The sequence below is a fragment of the Dipodomys merriami genome, unplaced genomic scaffold (assembly GCF_024711535.1).
Source record: "Dipodomys merriami isolate MVZ:Mamm:240054 unplaced genomic scaffold, mDipMer1.0.p SCAF_308, whole genome shotgun sequence".
NCBI classification, from domain to species: domain Eukaryota; kingdom Metazoa; phylum Chordata; class Mammalia; order Rodentia; family Heteromyidae; genus Dipodomys; species Dipodomys merriami.
The window spans coordinates 1219349-1245248 of record NW_027204582.1 but is presented as its reverse complement, the minus strand read 5'-3'; the positions used below and the strand labels follow the sequence as shown (position 1 = coordinate 1245248).

At 36.3% G+C, this 25900-nt stretch overlaps 1 long non-coding RNA gene across 1 annotated transcript; it reads left to right on the top strand.

Moving 5' to 3' along the window:
• Nucleotides 1-859: 859 nt before the first annotated feature.
• LOC138840962 (uncharacterized) lies at nt 860-3566 on the top strand. The gene is made up of 3 exons (XR_011376282.1): nt 860-1102; nt 1490-1606; nt 2279-3566. It is a non-coding gene; the product is annotated as an uncharacterized lncRNA (long non-coding RNA).
• Nucleotides 3567-25900: the final 22334 nt, after the last annotated feature.

Sequence of the window (25900 nt, the reverse complement as noted above, 5' to 3'; positions counted from 1 at the left end):
CAATGCACATGCTGTGAACATGTCTTGTCTCAGGGTTCAGTGTTTTGTCTGTGTGTCTTTTGGAATTCTTGGAATGTTTCTCCTCCCAGATTCATCCTGATGCAAGGGCTCAGAGGAGACTGGCTAACACCCCCTTAATATCTGTTTCTCTCTAGCTCCTTCTTTTTTTATGAAACTGCCACTGACCACCTGCAAGTGGCACCAGCAAGATCTTAGCCTCGGGCCTTAGCCCAGGGGGTCTGAGTACGGGGGAGAACCTGTCAGTCTGAGGGGACAGCCACTAGGAACTTCTTTCCCTTGCCCCAAGATGACTGGGAATTCTCCTCTGCCTTGGAAGACTCCTGGGTCAATGTTTGCAGGAATCAAAAAGAAAAATCTTCCCGAGGTGAGTAGAGGGGGTCCGAGTCCCCTGGTAAGTGAGTGATGTTGAGATGTTGCCCCATTCACTGAGACCTGATTTCGTCTTTGTGGCCACTTGTCTGTCTTGTTTACTTTGGTGTGTTTTCTGTTCTATGTTTTCTGAGGTAGGGAAGTTCTGGGTGACAGTGGCAGGCTCACTCAGCAAACTCTGGATTCAGCTTGAGAACAGCACAGATTTCTGGGGGCCCATTAGTCCCCAACTCAGCCTTTGGTTGTTGTTTTGTCTAGTTCCGTTTTAGAATTGGTACCAGTTTTAAATGTGAATCCTTGGTTTTTGTGTTTATCAGTGTTTTTGATATTTATTTGAACATCTCTGGGGGAATTAAAGTCTCAGCCTCCGGCTGGGCTTGGTCACAGACCTGCTAAGTCTCACTCCCCCCTTCTTTTGTTACCAAGCAGCCAAGAGGAGTGGCATGGACAAGCCTCAGGTGCACCTTCTCCTGGTGGAGGCTGCTGGAGAGGTTAGGGTGTAGATAGCAGTGAGCCTGGTCTGGACTTTCAGCTGCTCCAGACAGCTTAACAATTTGTAAAGTGCTTTTGTCAAAATTGGGTAAAAATCAGGCCCGTTCAGTTTCAGGTGACCCCCTCACCCAGCCCTCCTCCAACAGAAGGGATTCAAAAGACTGATTAGTGAAATACCTTGCTAAACAAGCAAGCCCTGGAAAAATGAAGCTCAACAAAGGTACTTCGTTTAAAAGAAATATTGTCTTAAAATTTTTTTAAAAACTTTAGAAAATGTACGTACAACTGATTTTGATTTTTTGTGTGCTTTAAGATCTGTGTGAGTGTTTTGTATGTGTTTATGAACATGTTCAAGATAAGAGTTGTCAGCATGCTGTAACAATGGGTGAGTTTAAGTTTAAAATTCAAAAGGTTATGAGGTTTGGACATTACCAAAAATTTTAAGGAATCTTCACATTGTTTTTAACGGCTTTTTAAGGATTCTTTAACTTAAAAAATAGAAAATCTGGTGTTGAGTTCTAATTTTATTCCCTTGTGGTCAGAGAGAATGCAAGGTTTCTGAATTTGGATAAGTTTGCTTTGTGGCCTAAAATGTGGTCTATTTTAGAAAATGTTCCATGTGCTGTTGAGAAAAACGTGTATTCTTGTGGAGAGCTGCGGGACCCACGACCAAAGACGGCCAGGCAGTAAGGAGTGGCCACAAAAGCAACATTGTAGCTCCTTGGTAAGATGGCGCTGGCTCCCGCCTTCTGTCTTCCCGGTGACAAGTGCTCTCTGTAAAAAAAACTCCTTATATGGCTATGACTTGGTTCCTAGTTTGCTTCCGTGTTTGCGACCCTATCGGTATATGCCACGTGGTGCTTCAGGATTGGCCATCCAGGAGACTTATAACCAGAGCGCGGGGGGGGGGGGGGGGGGGGGCGGGGGGACAGAGAAGCAGGAAGAAGTGGGCAGAAGAAGCAGGAGAGAAGATGTTGTAAAAGGTCCTGAATAAACCGCATTGAGAAGAATCCCGGGTCGCGTCTTCCTTGCTGGTCGAGGTGGTCGCGACATATTCTTATGCTGCTGGGTGAAATTTTCGGCAGATGTCTGTTAAATCTAGTTGATCTTTGCAGTTGTTTAGATCTGCGGTTTCTTTGTTGAGTTTTTGCTGAGTTGATCTATCTAGTTGGGAAAGTGGTGTGTTAAAATCCCCAACAATTAATGTCTTTGGATCTATGTAGGATTTGAAGGAAAGTAGTGTTTCTTGGATAAATTTGGGTGCTCCGTTGTTTGGTGAATAGATATTTAGAATTGTAATATCCTCCTGAAGGAGAGATCCCTCAATTAGTATGTAGTGACATTCTTTGTCTCTTCTCACGAATTTTAATTTGAAGTCTATTTTATCTGATATTAGGATTGCAATTCCTGCCTGTTTGTGGGGGCCATATCACCTTGCACCAGAATCAACTCCAAATGGATAAAAGACCTCGAGTCAAAGCAGACACTCTGAAAACATTACAGGATGGAATAGGAGAAACGCTAGGTCTCCTTGGCACAGGCTGAAAATTTTTTAATAGAGACCCAGAAACACAACAAATCAAAGAAAGGTTGGACAAATGAGATTGCATGAAGTTAGAGAGCTTCTGCATGGCAAAGGACATAGCTAGCAAGATCAATAGAAAGCCTACGGATTGGGAGATCTTCACTAGCCATACAATGGACAAGGGTCTCATATCTAATATATACTTAGAACTCAAAAAATTAAATCCCCCGACAACAAATCCTCAAAGAAACAACTGCCCAATAACTAAGTGGGCTAAAGACTTAAAGAGAAACTTCTCTGAAGAGGAAAGAAGGATGGCCAATCAACACATGAAGAAATGCTCAACCTCTCTAGCCATAAAAGAAATGCAAATCAAAACAACATTGAGATACCACCTCACTCCAGTTAGAATGGCTGAAATCAAGAACTCTAAAAACAACAGATGCTGGAGGGGATGTGGAAAGAAGGGAACCTTACTGCATTGTTGGTGGTCATGTAAAGTTGTTCAACCACTTTGGAAAGTAGTATGGAGGTTCGTCCAAAGACTCCACATAGAGCTCCCATATGACCCAGCAATCACACTTTTGGGCATTTACCCAAAAGTATACAAACAAGACCACCAGCACGACTATGTTTATTGGAGCACTATTTACTATAGCTAAGTTATGGAACCAACCCAGATGCCCCTCAGTAGATGAATGGGTCAAGAAAATGTGGTATATATACACAATGGAATTCTATGACTCCATCAGAAAGAATGACATTGCCCCATTTGTTAGGAAGTTGAAAGACTTGGAAAAAATTATATTAAGTGAAGTAAGCGAAGCCCAAAGAAACATAGGTCCCATGGTTTCCCTTATTTGCAATATCTAGTATATGTCTGAGTCAAGCAGAAAAGGTCAGATCAGGTGATGTTAGGAAAATGAACTCTAAGATATGTATTCAAATGTGTTTTTTTCTTTCATGCATTTGTTTCTAATGCATTTATAAGATTATTTCTTTGTTGCTTTGTATGTCCCTCCCCCACAGTATAACCCCTGCTTTCACTGTATTTGATGTCGGTATAATTTGTGGAGGGGAAGGGGAAAAACAAGTCGTTTAAATAAGGATACAGGTGGACCCGTTGCAACAATGAAAAGTACAAGCTTTCATGTGGAAAACCAACTTTACAACTTTGTTGAGGGGGGGAGGGGCGGGAAGGATTGGTTGGGGGGGTGGGGGGAGGCTGGGAAGGGATGGAAAGGGGAAACAAAGGAGGAGGCTACAATGCTTGATAAGAAATGTACTCATTATCTTGCCCATCTAATTGTAACCCCTCTGTACAGTATTTTCACAATAAAAATAAATAAAAATTAAAAAATTAGAAATCTGGTATTTTAAAATCTAATATTTTAAAATGCATAAGGCTGTTTATACTGTAATCAAGATATCTGGGTTAACACAAATACATTGGCTGTTTGGAATTTAGTTCCTTGGCTAAAATTTGGGGATAAATATTAGAAATTTAAGTGTAAAGGTTAGTTTAACACTGTCAAAGATGTTACCTGTTCTTTCTGTCTAGAACTGTGTATTTCATTCGAGAACCAAGAGATAAGAAAAGGGAAAACTTAGAAACCAACAGAAGACCTGTCTTTAGGGGTGAGGAGTGAACAGGCAGAAGCGCAGTTCAGCTGGTCATGTATGGTGGGACAGGATCTGAGGAAGTCCACAGATAATGGGACAGGCCCTGGGAGGAGTCCATGCATGGTGAAAGGGGGCAAACTGGCACAAAGGCAGTTCACCTAACACTAAAGAGTTGGCTTAGGTACGTGCCCATTCCATAGGAGGGGCCAAGTGGCCCATCTTTGTTCTGTCCCTTTTCCCTACAGATTGACACTGGAAACATGATTGTTAAAATGAGTGATGTGATGGTCTGATTAGTATTGCTAAAACTGCCCCTTGGACTTAACAAGAGGGTTAAAAAGTTTATTTGTATAATGTGATTTGCTTTCAATGATGTTCTACAAGTAGTATATGTTTCTAAAAGTCCTAAGGGTGTTATGTCTAGCTTCTTGGTACAGTGATGGTGATTGTAATTCTTGCATTAAGGAAAAATTGACATTTAAGTTTAAAAGTTTTAGTGTGTATCTGTTTTAAAACAAGCAGCCAAGAGACAATGAATGACACTTTGCCTCAAGATTTTAAGAGATTTTTTAAAATGCAACTAAAAACTAATGTATAGAATATTAAAAAGGAGATTAATAGGAGGCTTAAAAATTAGGAATGGATTTTTGGATATAAAGTTTAAGAGTAAAATTGTTCTTAATATTTGCCTCAAAGTGCACAAAGGAAAAATTAGGATTACCAAAATAATTGCTATTCTAGTTTGCTCTTATAGGTTTTTTTTAAAACAGTTTCCAGCAAGCCCAGAGCAAAGTACAAAGGATTCTTACAAGTTTGTTAGATGTAATTTTGGCTTTTATAAGTTCCAGGTAAGAGCATGCTTAAAAGCTACTTCTATGTTGACCACCTTGTTGCTTTTAATTGGAATAAAGTGGCCTTCTATAAGACTCATTGATCTGCAAACTGGTTCGAAGCCAGCAGAGGGAAGAAAAAGGTCCCTGTGAGACTGTCACCTCTAATCATCCAGCAGAGTGCTGAACGAGCAAGCAGAGTTGCTTTGGGACTCAAAGTGGCAGAGTGCTAACCTTGAGCTGTAGAGCTGAGGGACAGCACTCAGGCCCTGAGTTCAAGTTCAGCGACCAACTAAGGGAAATGCCAATGAGGCATTTTTTCCAGTGTGGAGAAGACACTCCTGGAACGAAAGCAATGGTGGAGCATCCAGAGGTAGTAAGCCACTGCTTGGATGGCAGAAATGTCGGATCCTAGAGTCATTTGTGCATGGCCCTTCAAGAATTGATCAGAGCCAGGAGGTCATGCGAAGACAGTTTGTAAGCATGCCTAATGTCCATGACTATTTACCTCGTAAGGGACAGGAACTTGCCATCCTGTGACAGTAGTAAAAAGCTAAAGTTATAAAATGTGGGGGATAGTTTAAATCCCAACCCTTGTATGTGCCAAAAATTCTAATTGGCAATAATTTTTGAGCTGACACCAGCTACATGAAATTCATTTCCATAGGAAAAAGTTTGTAAACCTGTAAGTGTGTTTCTATTGATATCTCTCTGAAGGTCTGCATAGGTAACTGGGGCATCATTAGAGACCACATTCCTAAGCCATCCAGAAAGATGCTTTTGCAAACCAGAAGGCTAAACAAGCTACAGTGCTGTAGCCAGAGAAATGGTTTGTGCATTTGCCAAAAGTTAAAATATTGTTCTTTGTAAAATAGGCTAAGGTTATAGGTTCCTGGCTAGGTAGGATCAACACCCCTGAGTCAGCTTAAAGAAGTTACAGAAGATGAATATTCACCCATCTTCCGCTTTTAAGAACAAGGGACCAGAGTCACTTTAAAAAGTTGTGTCCAAATAGACAGAAGGAAAAGGCATGGGAAATAGTACAGGCCTGAGCCCTCTATATCTGCCTAGAAAATCAGCCTTATTAAAAGAACTATCTAGTTTAAAAAGTTGTCATCTTGGTAAATTGTCGTGGGCTATTGTCTAAATAGTCTTAAAAACTAGTGGGGTCACAGCCTGCCTAGCCTATGCAATGTATCCTTAACCAGTCTGTGTAGGAATTTGCAGCCCAGCAGGAGGTGTGACAGTCCCTTGAAGCCACTGAAAGACCCTGCTGCTGCTGCTACAGCTTGACAGTCCCCTGGAAGAAATCTACATTGTTACCCTGACCACCTCCACTGTGAAAAAAGTAGAGTGAACTGCCTGATTCCATCACCTGAGACTGCATCCTGGTTGAAAGCTGCTAAAACTGAGATCTTGTGGTTCATTCTTTTGGGTGATATCCAGAAACCTTCTCTATTCCCACAGTGGATATTGGGGGCAAGGATATCACTGGCTTGCTTGCCTTAGGCACTTCAGTGCATAGTGACTGAAAATCCACTCTATAGTCACAGCCAAGTTTGGCTCTGGTATGGTAATAACCTGAGTTTGTTTTCAATACAGGTAGTAATGAGACCCAGCCCTGCTCTTAGCCTTAAAATCTAGCAAGTTTCTGCATCCCAGTGGTGACTTGAGGCTGCTCTGAGATAACTTGGTTCTGCAAGCCAAAGGAAAAATGGGCATTTTAAAACTCTAGCCACAAAGAAGTTCAAGGAATTGCAAACAAGAGGAGGGTAGTAAAGAAAGCCTTGGGAAAGGAATTGGGAAAAAATTAGTATCCTCTTTGGATAAAAAAGGATTTGAAAAGTAAGGATTGTCTTAAAACATTAAGTCATTGGAGTAAAGAAGACAAACCTTAGACAGTTTAAGTATGTAGTAAATGGTATGAGTATGTCTTAATATTGGAGCTTCATGAGTACTGCTGGTATAAAATTAAGTTAACTGATATACAGAGTCAGGACTGGTGGAAAAAAATGTAAGGGCCTTTGGTACTGTTAATTTTGTTACTCACAGTCGGGTCCAGTGTTGTAAACCGGCTAGGGATGTTTGTTAGAAAACGCATTAACACTGTACAGCTGATGATCTTAAAGGCTCAATATCATCTGGTACCCAATGGAGAACATGATGTGTGCCCATAAGGACCATGATTGGCCCTTAAGGCCTATCAGAAAGGGGGAAATGAGGAGCCTGAGGCCTGAGTGACTCCATCTTGAGCTAGATGTCATCTTCTGAAGTATGAGTTATGCAGCTGACCATGAGCCCGACCTGGGAATGAACAGAAGAAGCAATTCCCTGGCAACTAGGAACATAAACTATCCTTGGGGAAACCGCAGGCAGGCAGGTGCTGGAGGGCATGGTGACCCCCCGCAGTCAGGCCACAGGTGGTGTTTGTTTAAAAAAGGAACCCTGCAGTTTAGCAAGTGTGTCCTTGAGACTCCCTGTGGTGCAAGCCAACCAGTTTAAAGTACTTCAACCCTCTGATCTAACCAACAACCTGTTTCTGCTTTGTAGTGCGCCAATCATACTATAGAATTGTATTAAGAGTTTCCCTGCGATGTGTTATAATTTGTTGTAAGATGCTATGATGTATACAAAGTCCTTGCCTTCCCTAAAAATTGTATAAAAAGTACTATAACCCTGGTCTTGGGGCCTCTTAGCGTCATGGGCTGCTGCCATGTATGTGGTGGGACCAAGTTCTAGCTTGCAATAAAGACTCCTTTGCTTTTACATTGTTGATGGTCTCTGGTGGTCTTTTGGGTAAGGATTTCCAAATTCGGTTTTACACTGTCTTTCTTCCATCCTGTTTCTGGCTCCCTTATCAAAGATTATGTGCCTGTAGGAGTGGATTCATTTCTGGGTCTTCAATTCTGTTGTATTGATGGAATTCTGTGCTTCTATCGGAAAGAATGGCACTACCCCATTCCTGAGGAATTGGAAAAACTGGAAAAAATGATATTAAGTGAAATAAGCCAGATCCAATTAAATATATACTGCATGATTTTCCTCATTTATAATAACTAGAATATGCCCATAAATCTACAAGTTAATCCACTAGGTAGTAAAAGACAAATAATTATACTTGGGCATGAATAACTAACAGCAATCTAAGCATTCACATGGTGAAAACAAGGGCAGCTATTCTTAGGAGAGGATCACAATGGCTCAATACCTATGTACATATGACCATATTGCAATGAACTCTAAGAATCAATCATGCATATGAAATACATATATCTGTATATAATTTAATAGATGTCATAAAATAACCTACTTCCCGGTAATCTCAAAGCAAAATTGTAGGTTTAGAAGATAAAATTGAGGAATGTTTTCAAAACAAAAACAAATATATAGAGGAAAAAGTGGGAGAGAAAAGATAAGATGAAAAGTAGAGTAGCTATCTATTGAAGAATTCATAAAAAATTTCCAAAACTATACAAGAGAGCTGGGGTACAGCTCAGTTGTAGGACTAGACTAATATATACAAAGCCATGGGTTCAATCTCCAAGAAGGCATAATAAGGTAATAAATAGTAATAATAAAATAATTACTTGAAATAAATGCTTTCATGTTAGAGAGGCCTGATTCTTAAAACAGTATACAAATTACTCTCAATTCTTGTATCCAATGACATAAAACTACAAGAATGAAGAGGAAATAGTTTTCCTTTTCTATCCTTTCCTTTAGTTTTGTTTTCTTGTTTTCTTTTTTCCTTTGGCACTACTGGTGCTTGAAGTTGCTAAGGCTCTGACCACTATTTTTCAGATGAGGTCTTACTTCTTGGCCAAGCCTCCTTTGAGCAATAATCTCTTACCTATGGCTTCCACAAACATGAAATAACAGGGAAATTACACTATACCTAGCTTTCTGTGTTTTTATAGTTTCTCACTTTTTTTTTTGTCAGAACTGGCCCTGGATGTTGGTGTTCTAAAGTTCTGCCTTCTAATTAGCAAGCTTGGACTCAGACTATTTTCCAATGTAAACATTCGATATTGACTTCTATTTTCTAGATATCATTAAATTCTATTGAGCTTAGTATGGATCTTTATGATGTTATAAGAAGAACACAGAGAAATCCCTTGAATATTTTCCCAGTTTCTTTAAATATTTATAGAATGACATCACAAGTAGGACATTAATATTTCACAAGTGCCTTATGCAGACTTCAGTTACTTTAATTATTTTGTGCACATATTAAGTCTAATATAATTTTATCAATTCTATATTAATATATCATATTTACAGATAACGTTTCTTTACCAAAAATGAGTCTTGTCTCATGCTTCCCTTTTATAATTAAACCCACTACTTCTCTTTGTCCCATCCTAAACCTGTTTCATCCTGGCAACCAACACATTTTTTTTCTCCAACTTCTAGCTCATGCAATAAATAAGCTTTTAGAATTTCCTTCAAATCTATGGTAGATTATTGTCAGTTGTTGTATGCCTTAATAATGTATTGTATTCCCAGAAGTTGCCTTTAGTTCTGTCATTATAGAATGTAGCACAATTCATTTCCCATTTACCTGAAGAAAGCCTGAACTGACTAGAGGAAATAATGCTGGTATAAACCTATGTGTTTTGGCCTTTGGGTGAATGTTACATTTTATTTCTATGAGACAAAGCCTAAAGAACTCAATTCCTGTGCTATACTGTAGGTTGTTGCATATTTCATATTCTAGGAACCTGTCAAAATGTTTTCAGAAGTGGCTTTCCCATTTGAATTCCTGCCAGCATCCAGTTTCTATGTTTCTTGATAGCATTTAGTACGGACATTGTTGTATTATGTGAAGTAATTCTCATATATGTTTTATAATGTCATTTTAGTTTTAATGTGCATTCATTTGATGACTGATGATGCTTTTCTTGTGCTTATTTTTCACAACATGTATTTTGCTGGTTTCTAATCGATTTTTTTTTTAACATTAGGTTTTGAGCATTTTATGTAGAGTCTACATTTGAGGCATTCTTCAGGTACAGGATTTGCAAATATTTTATCCTTGACTATGGGTACCCTTCATCATCATTACCACCACCATCATCATCATCACTATTAGTATTACTATTATTAATTTTGTACATGTATGTATGGTCCTGGGGATTGAAATCAGGGCCCCTGAGATTTGTTGCATTTTGTTAACAATTTGCCATTTGAGGGGCCGGGAAGGTGGCTCAATGTAGAGCGCTTGCCTTGCATGCATGAGGCCCTGGGTTCTATTCCTCAGCACCACACAAGCAAAAAAGAAAAAAGCCAGAAGTGGCACTGTGGCTCAAGTGGTAGAGTGCTAGCCTTGAGCTGAAGAGCTGAGGGACAGCACCTAGGCCCAGAGTTCAGGCCCCACGACTGGACCCAAAAAATAAAAAATAAAAAAAAAATAAAAAAAACAATTTACCATTTGAGTCATGCCTCACTTTTGGCTTTTTTGCTGATTAAGCAGAGATAAGATTCTCAGGGACTTTATTTTGTGGGCTGCCTTCAAACACTAATACTCAAATCACAGCCTAGCTGTGATGAGATAGATGAGCACCCTGCTCCTAAATTCTATTCACTATTTGTATACGAGACTAAATTATTTTAGACTTTTATTGAGTTTTATTGAGTTATACTATATCAAGTTTTCCTTTCCAATAATTTTAATGCCATATTTAAGTATGCTTAAATTGTCAAGACATCTTCCTTTGCTTTATATTTACATCACTCTTTTGTTTTATATGCCACTTTCAAAACCTGCTTGAAGATAATATTTGAATAAATTGTTATATTTAAGTCAACGTTCACTTTTTAATTCTCCCCAATACTGTCTAATCTATCACCACTTATTAAAGAGAATGTCATTCCACAAGTGTTTGGTTTTAAACTCTTATTAAATATTCCTTGATAATATGTATGTGGCTCTAATCTGGTGCCGTCCAGACCCATTGAGCTTTATAATCTTTCCTCTATAAATATAACAATTTTACACTAATACCTTTAATATTAGACAGAGAAATATATTCCAGTTTATTTTCTTTTGTCAATGAGTCAAGAGTGCTGGTCAGGTGTTTCAAGAAATTGTCATAAACTTATAAATAAAATTGTGAAGCTAGGCACTGTCAGCTCATGCTTATAATCCTAGCTGCATAGGAGACTGAGATCTGAGGATTGCGGTTCAAAGCCAGCTGGAACAGGAATGTCTGTGAGACTCTTATCTCCAATTAATCACCAGAAATCCAGAAGTGGCACAGTTGCTCAAGTGGTAGAGCACTCACTTTGAGCTGAAGAGCTGAGGGACAGTACCCAGGCCCAGATTTCAAGCCCCAAGAATGACCAAATAAAAGGAGGGGGATGAAGCAGGAGACAATTAAATAACTTTGCTCAAATGTATCCTCCAATCCACAAAAATTATGTGTCTGTATTTACTTAGATTTTTGCCTTTATATTCAGCATTTTATAATTTTCAATGATACTGGGTGAACAACACTGAAATACATTTTGACGATGTGTGGAGATAGCACAAAGACATTAACAGAAAACAGTTGAAAAATAAGGGGAAACGGGAATGGAGAAAGACAGAAACAGGTTAATCAGGCCTTTGATCAATATGTGCATGTGCAAAATATTTCAATAAGATTTCTTCGTACAATTAATATGCACCAATTAATAAATATCTTCCAAAGGCATTGGTATTCATGTATGACATAAAGGATAAATACAGATTCTCTGGTGAAATGAAACATAGACGCGAAAATACATAATTATAGTAATTGTGTAAACGAACTAAGAAATTTGGTCAACATTCTGAGGGCTCATGTTTCATTAGACTAGAAGGCCATTGGTGTCTAAGATAATACTAAAATGTTAGACTTGAGCCTATCTTTAAGACTGCTTAATGCTAAAGTAAAATCAATAAAGGACATGTTTGGCAAATAAAGTAAAATGATCGCTTATGGACAAATGAAAATAATAATATACATATATAGTTATTTGTATATATACACATATAAATATGAAATATGCATAGGTACACATAGTATGTATATATATACACTTATTTAAAGAGATTTGAATCAGAAATATATTAAGAGCATATTAATGCCAATGAAAAACTTTAACCATCCTGAATATGTTATCCAAAAATCCAAATACATATCTCTGTAATAATATACCAACAACCAAAGAACATATTAAAAGATCATAGCATACCTAGACATTGCATACATATAGAGATTAGTGGAAATAGAAACAACAATAAGATAGCACTGCACAACCACTATTTAGAAATTGGAATCCTTATACATTGTTGCTTAGCACTTACAGTGATATAGTCAGTTTATTAAACATACTGGCAATCTTTAAGATACTACACATCTAGTTGCTCTATTATCCAGCATTTTAAGTCATAGTTTTATATACAAAATAGATTTCAACACATGACCAATGAGACACATGTACAAGAATATAGATAGCAAAACCTTTTACAATAATATATAATAAAATATTGAAATGCCCATTGAGGACATTATATAATTCTATACATGTATACAAAACAATATGGTCTATCTATCAGAAAAATTTACATGAACTTACTTGGGAAACACTAATATTACATGGGAGAAATGGATAAAATAGACTGCATTTTCTAATTAAATGAGCTTTTTAAAATTGGCACATCTGTAGTGGTAGACTATGAAGTAATGGTTGGTCAAGTGGAGGGTAGGTTGAAATGATGACAGGAAGTGACTACTAATAAATATTGGAGTATTTTGAGGGGGTAGTAATGATAAAATGTTCTAGAACTGAAGGTGATGTTCATAGTCCAACTCTTAACTTTCTATGAATCATTGTACTTTATCGAAGAATTACAGATTGCATTTGCATTAACCTTAGGAAAAATTTTAGAATAGTAGTGGGTGAATCTGAGTGTTAATTTAGCATTTAAAATCACAGAATTCTGTAATGCATAAGTTTAGTATGTTGATGAATGAGACTATCAATAAAATACGAATTGTGACATATCCTCTAAGTGACTATATATGACATTGTGAGTCAGTGAATCTTCTACAAAATTATGTAAATTGAGAGATGAGATAGGATTGAGAAGGATGAGAGACAATGATCATTAAGATGCATTGTACTGGGCTAGGAATGTGGCTTGGTGGTAGACTTACTTAGTGGTAGTGAGAAGCCCTGGGTTTGATTCCTCAGTACTACATAAACAAAACAAGCTGGAATTGGTACTGTGACACAAGTTGCAGAGTGCTAGCATGAGGAAAAGAAGCTCAAGGACAGTGCCCATTGTCAAGGCCCTAAGTTCAAGACCCAGGACTGGCAAAAAAAAAAAAAAAAAAGGAAGCATTGTATTAAGACAGGCAGTAGCAGCTCATGCCTGTAATCCTAGATACTCAGGAGGCTGAGGATTGAGTTTTGAAGCCAGCCCAGGCAGGAAAGTCCATGAAATTCTTATCTCCAGTGAAATCTGAGAAAAATCTGAAAGTGCTGCTGTTCCTCCAGTGATAGATTTCTAGTGTTCATCCAAAGGAGCTCAGGGTCAGCTCCCAGGCAAAGAGTTCAAACCTCAGGAGAGATAAAAGGAAAACAAAATAACTCACTAAACACTATTTATAAACTGCCTGGTCAAACAGCAACCCCCAATCACATACTTAAAGTTAATTAAAAATATGATTAGAATAAAATGCAAGTCATTTTAGGGACCAAACATAGATAGAATACAAAGGTTGTTTACATGGACAAAGTAAATTTTATATCACGCAGTTTGAGTTGAAATTTGTTCTTCAGTCTTATTAAATCATTTGTGAAATTGACAATAGTGCCAATTACAGATTTATTTCCTTGAGGAAAAGGGTGAATTCTGATGTCTTGTCATAGCAAACCATAGTGGTAAATTTTTTGCCTCTTTTTGAAGTATAACTGATATTTTAAAGTAGATTTGCCCTACTATAATATTAATTTAATCAATCATTTCATTAGGGCAATGTTGGTCAGATTTTTTCGAGTAAATCTTATCCCTTATAATAAATGAGAGCATGCTGTGTCAGTCTCCTATTAATATGACAAAATAGTTTATGAAATCAACTTAAAAGGAGGAAAGATTAATCTTGGCTTCTGATTTTATACATTTCAGTTTATGTTTCTTATCCTCATTGCTTTGGGTTGACACAGTACCCATGTCAGGAACATGTGATGGAGTATGTATATTCGTGGAAGCCAGGAAGAAAAGAAGAGGAGGAATAGGAGTGGGAGAGGGAGAAAGAGGGGTAGAGAGAGAGGGAGAAGGAAAATGAGAAGGAGACAGAGAAGAAAAAGAAGGAAGAATAGGAAAGGACTTTGATCTTAACGTCCTCTGATCACAAGTTCTCAGTGACCAAATCTCTACAGCTGTGCCCACTTGAAAAGGTTCACCACCTCTTTATGGCAACATAGTGAAAACTAATTATTAATCCCAATCCTTTATGATTTCAGATTTAATTTCTAGAATGGTGGGTAGATATTTCTGTACAATTGTGATAACTTCTGTTCCTAAGTATTTACTTCAATTAATCAGAGGAGCTATTTGGCATGGAGTTGGTTTGGTTATACAATTGCTGGAGAGATGAATGAAATATTTAGACTGCAAATACATTTTATTTAACAGATAAGGAAGCTTCAAGAGATTTCATTTTTGATCTTCAAAAATGACTATTTCATCTAACTCATAATGACTTGAATTTTTCATAATTTTATGGCATTTATATTCAAGTTTTTTTGTCATTTATAGTGAGGTTCATTCTTTCTAGTTGAAGGAAAAATGAATACTATAACTTCTATAGAGAGTAGGTATAATATGAATTTCCTGCCATTCAATAATGTTATATTCAAATATATAGGAATAATTGGATAAGTCATAGAATATTTTGCTTTAGTTAGCTCATATTGAGATTGATTCAATTTCTAAAAATCAGTGTTGACATAAAATATATGAAATTCAGTGTTTCTCTGAAATGACTTGGTACTCAAATCTCAGAAATACATGACCAGTAACTAAGATTTCTGCATATTCAAAAAATGTATGAATCTAAATTTTTATGTCAAAAAAGTTTAGGGTAAAAAGAATAGAAAATCATGTAGCTGCAATAGATAAAATTTAAAGTTAATGACAAATTGCTTCAGTCAGCCTGATAGATCCTATTGATTTTAGCTTACATGAGAAATTTGATTAATGATCCTTTTGTCGCTTTTGAATAATAGAGTATTCAATTTGTCCAAAGATTCTGTCATTGAAACCTTTAGTGCATAGTTTTTCATAAAAATGAAAAGTATTTTTCCACAGTACAGGTTCAGATTTAATAACTAAATAAATATCTAAATGTTAATTTGTTAAATTGACCTCTGGAATTCAAATAATAAGAAATTTATTTTATTCTTAGATATATTATATCTGTGCTGAATATGAGTGTCTCAAGCTTCTAATCCTTGCTATTCTGGAAGCTGGACTTCAAAGCCAGCCTTGGCAAGAAAGTTTGTGAGACACATCTCAATTAATCACACACACACACACACACACACACACACACACACACACACACACACACACAGAAAGCCAGAAGTGGAGTTGTGGATCAAATGTTAGGGCACTATCCTTGAGTGAATAAAAGTAAAGGATAGGCCTTGAGTTCAAATCACAAGAACAAAACACGCACACACACACACACACTCTCTCTCTCTCTCACACACACACACACACAGACATGTACAATATTATGTCTAAATTCTTATTTTAGTTTGAAGAAATAAACAATGACATGAAAAGTAATATTTGTTACATATCCTGCATTTTTGTGAAGTGCTTTTTAGTGGTTTTTAGTTTTTTGTTTTAAGATATAGCTTAGGTTATTAAAATTAATATTAATCTATTTAATAGTTATAATTCCTCATAACACATTGGAGTACAACATTTGGTATTTTTTCTATAGTGTTAAGAAGTATTCTGAGTAAAAAAAAAGAAATGAAGAATGGAAGAAAAAAGAAAGAAAGAAACAAAGAAACAAGAAAGAGAAAGAAAGAAGAGAGAAAGAGAGAGGTAGGGATGGAGGGAAGGAGGGAAGAAGGAAAGAAGAAAAGAAGGAAGGAAGGAAGGAAGGGACAAAAACAATTTAATTTATAAAATCTGATATTTAGCAGAACATAAATTTCATGTAAGTTAACTCTTTAGTAAATGCAAGGTTTCAATTGCCACTTCTCTGCATGTTCTCTATGCATGAATGAAACCAACAAATGAGGGATCATAAATAACCACCTGAATCTGTTTGCATCTGTAGTAAATATGTACACAAATCTTTTTCTCATTTTTTATACATCATTAAATAACTATTTGCAAACAATTTACATTTAGTTATAAATATTCTAAAAATTGATGTAACCAAAGGATGTCAATGTATTATATAATGTAAACTCTGGTATTTATAATGCTAATAATATTACATTCTTCATGTTATATTAATCATAACAATTACATTATGTATTTTTTCAGAGAAATTAGCATCCTCTAATTTTGGTGTCTGTGGGAGTCCTAATAGCAGACAGTAATTAAAATCAAAGGAGATCTGTATTTCTGAAAGCAATTAATTCATTGGAGATTGTTCAAATACATCAGAAGGGCCTTAGAAATATTGCACCATGTTTACATGATTACCTATGATGTGATTCAAGAGCCACTAAACAATCGTACTTCACTTTGCCATTACTATAATTATTCCCATTGTTAAGAAGAATCATTCACATAATTTACACGATATAGGTTTGTCCTTAAGTTATTATTTCTTATGAAATAATATCCAAATGATACACTACACTAAGAGTTAAAGCAAAAGTTGCAAAATATATTGGACGATGTAACTACTTCCAGATACACATTTTGAAATTGTATTCCCTGTCTGGTGACATTAGAATCAACTTTTCAGAGATGACCCTGAAATAATGATCCTGATAAAAGAAGCCCAATATAACTACTCTGCCATGTGAACGTTCAGCAAATAAATTATAATGAACCAGAAAGTAGACCCCCCATAAGACAAGGAATTGCTTTGAATAACCATTTTTATAACCAATGTTCAAGCTTCTAGAGTATGGGTAATATACTCCTGATGTTTTTAAGCCACTTACGTTGAAGTATTCTCTTATAGCAGCCCAATTGCTGACAAAAAGCAAAGGAATTTTTATTTAAATTTCAAATTTTCAGAAAAAAAGATTCATAATGTTTTATTATTGGAATTTGATTCTCCAAACCTCCAGGTTAAAAATATTTTTAAATGGGAATTTACTTGAGGTTAAACTCTCTATTCAACAATCATAATTAATTTTTTGAATATTTTAATATCTTTAACTACTTGTACAAAGGAGTTGCTATTCACTGAAACAGTTTATGGATACAGAGCATCTTGATCAATTTCACCCATTTCAACATTCTCATCCATCCCTCCCAATCAAGCCCAGTCTTTACGTATCTCAATATTATGTCATGTATGGAATTACTTGCCATTTAACAAAGCAGTTTATGTGTACAATGCACCTGGAATTGTGTTACCACTTCAACATCTTCACCCCAATTTCACACTACCCCTTGCTTTGTATATTTCAAATCTGGGAAGTATGCAATGGTTTCTTGCCTATCCTTTTCCCCTTCAATTTCCTACCCCTCTCACATTGCCCCCCACTGTCCTCTCTTGCACTACACATTTACTGGCATTTATTTTGTTGGGCTTTGACTTAATCTTTTAAGAGAATGATAATATTTTCACACTACATAGACTCTGACACTTCAGATAATTCATTTGTATCTGTTTGCATACCATCCAGTATGTTTAATAAATGTTTATAAATTTACATTTAGAATCAGCTGCTATCTACCACAAGTGAGGAAACCTAAGTTTCTCTGGGTGCAGTTAATTTCACTTAACATTATTATTTCTGCGTGTTTCATTTTCCTTAAGAATGGTACAATATTATTGTCTCTGATGGATGAATGGAATTTGAATATTTATGTGTATATATGTATGTATACATACATACATACATACTTGTAAATAGCGATCAATAAAAGTATATATGTCTTGTATATATATATATATATGTATATATACATATATATATATACATACATACATATATATGTAGGTTGCTTGATTTCCCTCATTTGTTGTATTAGAATGTGCCTATAATTCTACAAGTAAACACAATTGGATGATAAAAGTGAAAACATTTGACTTGGACATGATAAATTATATGGGATTCTAAAAATTTATACAGTGAGATCAAATGGAGGATGCCCTTTGGAGAGGATCACAAAGGCTCAATAGCTATATCAATATTATCATATAAAATAATGTTCATCAAAATGATCTCCAAGAAATGATAATGAGAGTTTTATTATTTTGCTTTTTCCTTCTGTCTTCTGTTGCTGTTTTTATTTCTGTACCTTTGGTTTTATATGTAAGTTTGGAAAGGGCAAGGGGAAACACAGAAATGGTGGGACAAAGGGTCAACAAATGTAGCAGTGCTACTCAATAGACACTACATTGAAAATGAACTATACAACTTATGGGGGAGGGAGGTTGAAAGGGAAAAACTGGGAGAACATGAGGGAAGAAGTGACACTATTCAAAAGAAAGGTGCTCAATATCTGACTATGTAATTGTAACCCTTCTGTACATCATTTTTACAAATTAAAAATGGACTTCATAAACAGGCCAGAGTAGCTATACAAATATTAGACAAAATAGGCTTTAAATTAAAAGTGGAATGAAAGTAAAAAGAGACAAAGGAGGACATTAAATATTGATAAAGAGAACTCTCCATCATGGGGATATTACAATTCTAAATATCAATGCCCTGAATCCTAGAGCTCCCAAATTCATCAGACAAATATTACTTAACCTAAAAATATGCATGCATCCAAACACATTGTTGGTTGCTTGAACACATCATTCTTACCACTGGACAGGCCATCCAGGTAAAACCTTAGCCAAAAAAACTTCAGACCTAAATAACTGCAATGACAAGCTATACCTAATAGATATCTACAGAATATTTCACCTAGCAGCATCGCAATATATATCCCTCTCAGCAGCCCATGGAATGTTCTCCAAAATAGGTCATATCTTAGATCACAAGGAAAATCTGTGAAAATTCAAAAGTAAAAATGAAATTACTCCTTGTATCCTGTCAAACCATGATGGGACCAAATTAGGTCTTGACATCAAAAGGCATTACAGAAAATTCTGAAACTCACAGAGACTGAATAACACATTGCTAAATCATCAGTGAGTCACTGAAGAGATATGGAGGTCAGTTCCAAGGTTTATGGAATTCAGTGGAAGTGAACACACAAAATACTACCTCCCCTGGGACACGAGGGCACAGGCAATACTCAGAAGAAAATTTATAGCTTTGAGTATGTACAGCAATAAATTAGAACAATCTTGAATCCGCACTAATTATGCACCAATAGGTCTTTTGAAAAACAGGAACAAGCCCAACCAAAAACCTGTAGATAAATTAAAGAAGTAAATAAATCAGAGTCTCAAAAAACATACAAGCAATCATAATTGACTTTTATATACTAGTAGCTCACAATTCACCCAATGAATGTCAATGTAGCTATTTTCAGAGATAGACTCAACCAGCTCAAATCAGTGAACAAAAAAATCTAGAATTCTAACAAGCAACATTCTGTTTGACCTTAAAAAATTCTCTGTTGTTATTATTAAGGTGATTTATAGAGGAATTGCAATTACATGAGTCAAGTAATGAGTACATTTCCTTTTATGAAATGTCTTCAGTTCCCTCATTTGTCCTGTCCCCATCCATGTGTTAAATAGTTCACTTTTATCAATGTTCAATGAACTCTACTGGTGCAATTTTTCACCCTTTTCCCTAAAGCTCTGTGCCCACCCCCCACTTTCCTGAAGACGTACAATGAATACACTAGGCACAAGGTAAAGAAGACAGAATCATCACAAACTATAAAGAACAACAAACCAAAACAAAAAAAGAAGTCTTCTGTTTCTGTATCTCATAGTTTGAGTATATACAGCATGTTATATAAATATAATTGTTTTTTATCATTAAGTCAATTCAGGGATTAAGGTGTGATAACTTATAATGTTGCTTTCTATTTAATAATGCTCTTTATTTTAACATTAAAGTTGTAAGTAACACAATTCAAGTCCTAGTGAAATTTGTTTTTTTTGTTTTTGTTTTTGTTTTTTTTGTCGGTCGTGGGGCTTGAACTCTGGGCCTGGGCGCTGTCCCTCAGCTCTTCAGCTCAAGGCAAGCGCTCTACCATGTTAGCTACAGCACCACTTTCGGTTTTCTAGTGGTTTATTGGAGATAGGAGTTTCACGGTCTTTCCTGCCCGGGCTGGCTTTGAACCGCGATCCTCAGATCTCAGCCTCCTGAGTAGCTAGGATTACAAGCATGAGCCACCAGTGCCCGGCGTCCTAGTGAAATTTGAAGGTTCAAATTTAAATTTAAAATTTCAAAATGTCTAATACTTCCACTTTGGCAACCAAAATGAAAAACAGGGATGTTTTATCCTCAAGAATGTAATTATTTCATGTGCAAAAAAATAAAATAAATGTAATATTAATTCAGTGGAAATAATAAATCAAATACTTATGCAATGCATCAATTCCATAGATTATGAGATCTATTGTTAAAATTAATAAAACTTGTAAAGTTGGTTTTTCGACATAACATCTTGTATATCTCATTGTTGCAATGGGTCCACCTGTATCCTTATTTAAACAATTTATTTTTCCCTTCCCCTCCACAAATTATACCAACGAGGAGATTGGAAGGAATGGGAAGGGGAAACAAAGGAGGAGGCAACAATGCTTGATATGAAATGTAGTCATTACCTTGCCCATGTAATTGTAACCCCTCTGTATGGTATTTTCACAATTTAAAAAATAATAAAGAAAGAAAGAAAAATAAATAAAACCCAGGATTGGCAAAAATTTATTTTAAAAGAAATAAATGATTAAAACTCGTATTAAGTAGATTACTTAAGACATGAACTGAGTGATAATTTTCTTTTCTAGGTGAAGTTGATATAGAAATCAAAATCTAAAGATTCCAGAGTTCTGTGTGCTTATACATGTCAATTTATACATATGCTTGACTCACCTCGACATTATATGAAGATAACTGAGAACAGGACTAGAATAAAAAAAATCACTCAAATGTTTAGCTTTATTTTGTGACTAAATATGTATTTTTATCTCTTTATTTTATTTGAAAAATCTGGTAATTTATTTAAGTCACATCAACAATAATGAGAAATACACAGCTCCTAGCTCCTTAAAAGACAATCAATAAGACAAAAAGAAAACAACAAAGAAAAAAATTGAACCTCATTTTGCATGTAGTCTTTGTATATTGTGGTGATTTGTAACTGTAGATTATGTGACTATCCCATGAATCTGGGCTCAAATCACTAGGGCTACTGGAAGAAAATTTCAAATTCTAGAGCAGCTAACACAGTTGTGCAGTTGTTTGTGGGTTTCACTGCAGTAGTAGCTTGGCCTGAACTGTACAAAGGAAATAATTTTAGTGCTTTGAAGGCAAAAATGTGATGAAAAGCATACTTTTATCTTCTTAGATGAAATAAGAAGACCACACTTTAAAGCTTACTAAATGATCAGCCCTTTAAAGAACAGTGCCATTTTTAAGGAACTCTAGATCATTCAAGTCCTTCATTCCATCCACAAGCATTGTTGCCATTCACAAATCATTGTCAAAGTGAATTTCCAGTTCTTTTTGATATTTCAAATGTTTTAGGAGTAACATAAACAATAATTCAAGTTGTTGAGAAAATTTAATTTAGAATAAGCAAGCAAATCAGATTCAACTCCATAGCATAACCTTTAGGAAAAATGAACTGAGGAATATGGCATGTCCTTTGTAATTTAATATTAGACATTAGGGCAAAATGCCAGAAGCAGACTCTACAAGGAAACCGAAGTCTTTGATAATATATATAAAAGATTACCCAGGGAAAAGTAATTTTACTTACATTTTCTATTGTATGATAACATTTTTGTCTGCTAATGAGAGACTCAAAAATATTTTTGAAAGACCCCAGACCCCAGTGCATGCTCACCCATTAGGTACTGTAAGAAAAACTGCTGCCCCTTCCCCTGCATACCTAAGAGATTGGGGCAGGATACGGGCGAGCCGCTAAACGAAACCTTGGGCTTCTGAGTCACTGCCTGCAGACCCCAGTATGACCCTAATACATGCCTTAAAACCAGACATTCCTGGAAAATAGCCGACCCACCCGTCCCTTCCTGTAAAACTTAGCCCTAATAGCAGGGTAAGGCAGGATGTAGTAAATCACTTGTCAAAACTAGGGAACGAACAGTTTCTGCGCATAACGACCAGCACAGGCCTGTCAAGACAAGTACCGACACGTCAACTTTCCCCCGACCCCGCCTACCCCATCTGGCCAACATAACCTAACCAATCCCTACCCTGAGCGTAATTTGAAATTAACCAATCAATACCCTGTAACCAGGCATCTCGCTTCTGTAACCTCGCTTCTGCTGCCCATAAAATAGGGTGCTTTTCAGACACTGGGCGCGCAAGTCTCCCGATAGACTCTGTCGCCCCGGGTACCCGAGTAACCGGTTCCCAGACACTCAACCCGAACCTTGTGGATCTCGAGGTTGAGTGCACCTGGGAGCCGAGGCATGCCCGAATAAACCTCTTGCTGTTTGCATCCGCACAAGTGGTCTCCTTGTTCCTTGGGGAAGGGTCTCTTCAGATCGAAGGGCACCCCACGCCGACGGGGGTCTTTCAATTTTAATTATGATATGAAAAATGTATTGACATAAATGAATGAAATCAGGGCGTAGATGGTACAGGAGCTGGGTGATTCTTTAATTATTTTCATTATTTTGAATGATCTGGTATTTTTGTATTGTGGAAGTATGAATGTGTCAAGAGCCCTGCAGGGAGTCTATCTGCATCATAGGCTTGACTATCTCACTGGAACATCAGGAGGCTGTTCACAGAATCCGGTCTTTTCATCCTGCCCCATACAAATACCGGTAGCTGCTAACAACCACCTTTTCACCCCCTAGTAGCTGCTAACGACCACCTTTTCACCCCCCATACAAACACCCGGTAGCTGCTAACAACCACCTTTTCACTGCCCTAAGCAAGCATCCTGCAGCTCCTACACCCAATGAAAAAGCTTCCTTCTTCTAAGCATATAAATACCCCAGTGTGAAAAAATAAAATTTGGCAGCTTGATCAGAATCCTTGTCTTGCTGTCCTTCTTCGTGTCTCTTGTCCCTTCATTCCTTCTCGCTTAGGTTCACTGCCCTCGTTGACGTCCTGCGGGTCGGGACATGAATGTATTTTATATCTGTGCAGGAAAGGTTGATTATTAGATAAGTGTCTGATACCCAATGTCAGGAATCTAACCTGAGTCAGAGTGGTAAATATGTGTGTGTGTGTGTGTGTGTGTGCCTGCCAGCATGTATTTAGAAGGAAGAATCTTATTTTCCTCAAGGTATATACTTAATTGTATTAGTTATATTACATTAATGACAGTAGATTAAGGTAATTAACATTTTGACACATATGTTTATATTCCTATGATTGCATGAACAAACTAAAAAGTTATTTTTGGTGTATGAGATTTGTGGAAGGTCAGCTGAAAGTATAAACATTTGGAATCTTGAGAAAGATACCAATGGCAATCATTTCAGTGTAGATCAGTTTTAGACAACACTTGCAAGGATATATAATCATATTTGAAAGTGCAACATTGGTTTATTTTCAAAAGCTACACTATTCTATAACTTTGTAGGAAATTTAAATTATGGAAACATAAAAGTAATGTGATTATTTATTGCATACAGTTTTACACTTTAGTTTTGCCAAATCAAAATACCATTTATTTCTACTGTATAGGAGGAAAACCCTAAATATTACAGTTTAAGCCATATTTCATTTTGGGAAGCCTTGTCTGTATGAATAAGTTTATTTCTTTTGTTTCTGCTTTCCTATTCATAATTCTGTTTCTCATAGTATTATTCTAAGGACAAGTTCTTTATCCCAATTTGGGGCTTGAATATAACTCATGCTCAGTTTGCTAACAGTAGTCAGTCTACCATTTGAACCATGTCTCCAGCCCAGAAATTTTTGAAGTTAATTGGAGATAGAACCTCATGAATTTTCCTACCATTCTGAAAACCATTATCCCCCAAGTCTCATCCTTCTTAATCATTAGGATTATAAATTTGAGTCATGGACCCCAAGAATCAATGACTTTTCATGTCTTATAGATTCCACATGTTTGCTAGTAATTGTAATAATAAACTACCACAGATTGGGTAGCATTAACACTGTAAATACATTCCCTCTGAGTTGGTGGAACTAAAACGCCAAGATCAGAGTTGGCTCCTTCTGAGTCCTCTTTCCTTGGAATATTCAAGGCCTTCTGCTTCTCTTGGAGGAGAGTTCAACTTAAATGCTACCTTTGAGATTCTCTTTCCTAATGCAGTCACTTTCTAAGGCAATGGGTTTTTGATCTTTAGTGTGATTTCAGTAGGACAGTATCCAACACATAATATATTACTTAATGGATAGGAGAAAATCTCTAATAGGAAATTATTTGGTTTGGGCATGGAAGTTATGCTATATTTAAAAAAAACAAAAGAGGCAAAGGTTTTATTAGAGCTTGTAAAATGAGTATGAAGTCTTGACCTCAGACATGCCAAATTCTTACCCTGACACACACTTAAATGCCTAGGAATACTGGATGATTGAACCCAAAATCCTATACTTGTGAAACAGCATCTCTTTTATTGCCATACCAGCAGATTGTAATTTGGTTGCTTATTTTGAGGTAGTATCACTATGCCTGGGCCTGCTTGGACTGCGGTCCTCCTAACACAAGCAAAACACATTGCACCCAGCAAATGGTTAGAGTTTCTGAAACTTCTTTTTTTTGTCTGGGCTTGCCTGGAACTGCAATACTCTAATCTCTGTTTTCTAAGTAGATAATATTGCAGGTTTGAGCCACTTTATCCAGTAAAACTATACAATTTCAAGATATCTTGATATTGTGTATATTTGTGCTTGACATATATTGCTAACCTTAATTTAATTTTCTCCCTCTTTTGTTTAGTACTCTGAGTTGAAAATATTGACTTTCTTGATATACATGGCTTTGTTTTGGGTGGAATCCCATCACAATCCAAAAAATCTCCCAAAAAGTTTATGTCAAGAATCATGGAAAAAAGGCTTCAGGTTGAAAAAAAAAACACTGATCCTTAACTTATAATTGCAGTATATTTATAATGTTAGTCAATGCTTTCTGAAGTATGAGAAGAGAAGGAAGACAGATATGTGAAAGGTGTCATCTCTGTAGAATTTCTGTAGTTGTCACTTCATGTTATCTTTCTTTCTTAAGGCTTGCTTTATTAAAACCCTCTGGGGACTGGGAAGGTGGCTAGTGGTAGAGCGCTTGCCTTGCATGCCTGAGGCCCTGGGTTCGATTGCTCAGCACCACATAAGTAAAAAGCAAAAAGCCAGAAGTGGTGCTGTGGTAGAGTGCTAGCCTTGAGCTGAAGAGCTGAGGGACAGCACCCAGACCCAGAATTCAGGCCCCACGACTAGACCCAAAAAATAATATAAACTGAATAACAACAACAACAGTAATAATAACAGGAATAACAATAGTAATAACAATAGCAACAACCACAGTAGTAATAATAGAAACAATAACAGCAATGACAGTAACAATAACAACAGTAACAATAACACTAATAACAACAATAGCAATAATAGCAACAATAACAACAACAGTAATAATAGCAATAACAGTAATAATAACAGCAGTAATAATAGTGTTAATAATAGCAACAACAACAATAATAGTCACAACAAGAGTAATAATAATAACAATAACAACCATAAAAGTAATAATAACAGTAGTAATAAGAGTAACAATAAC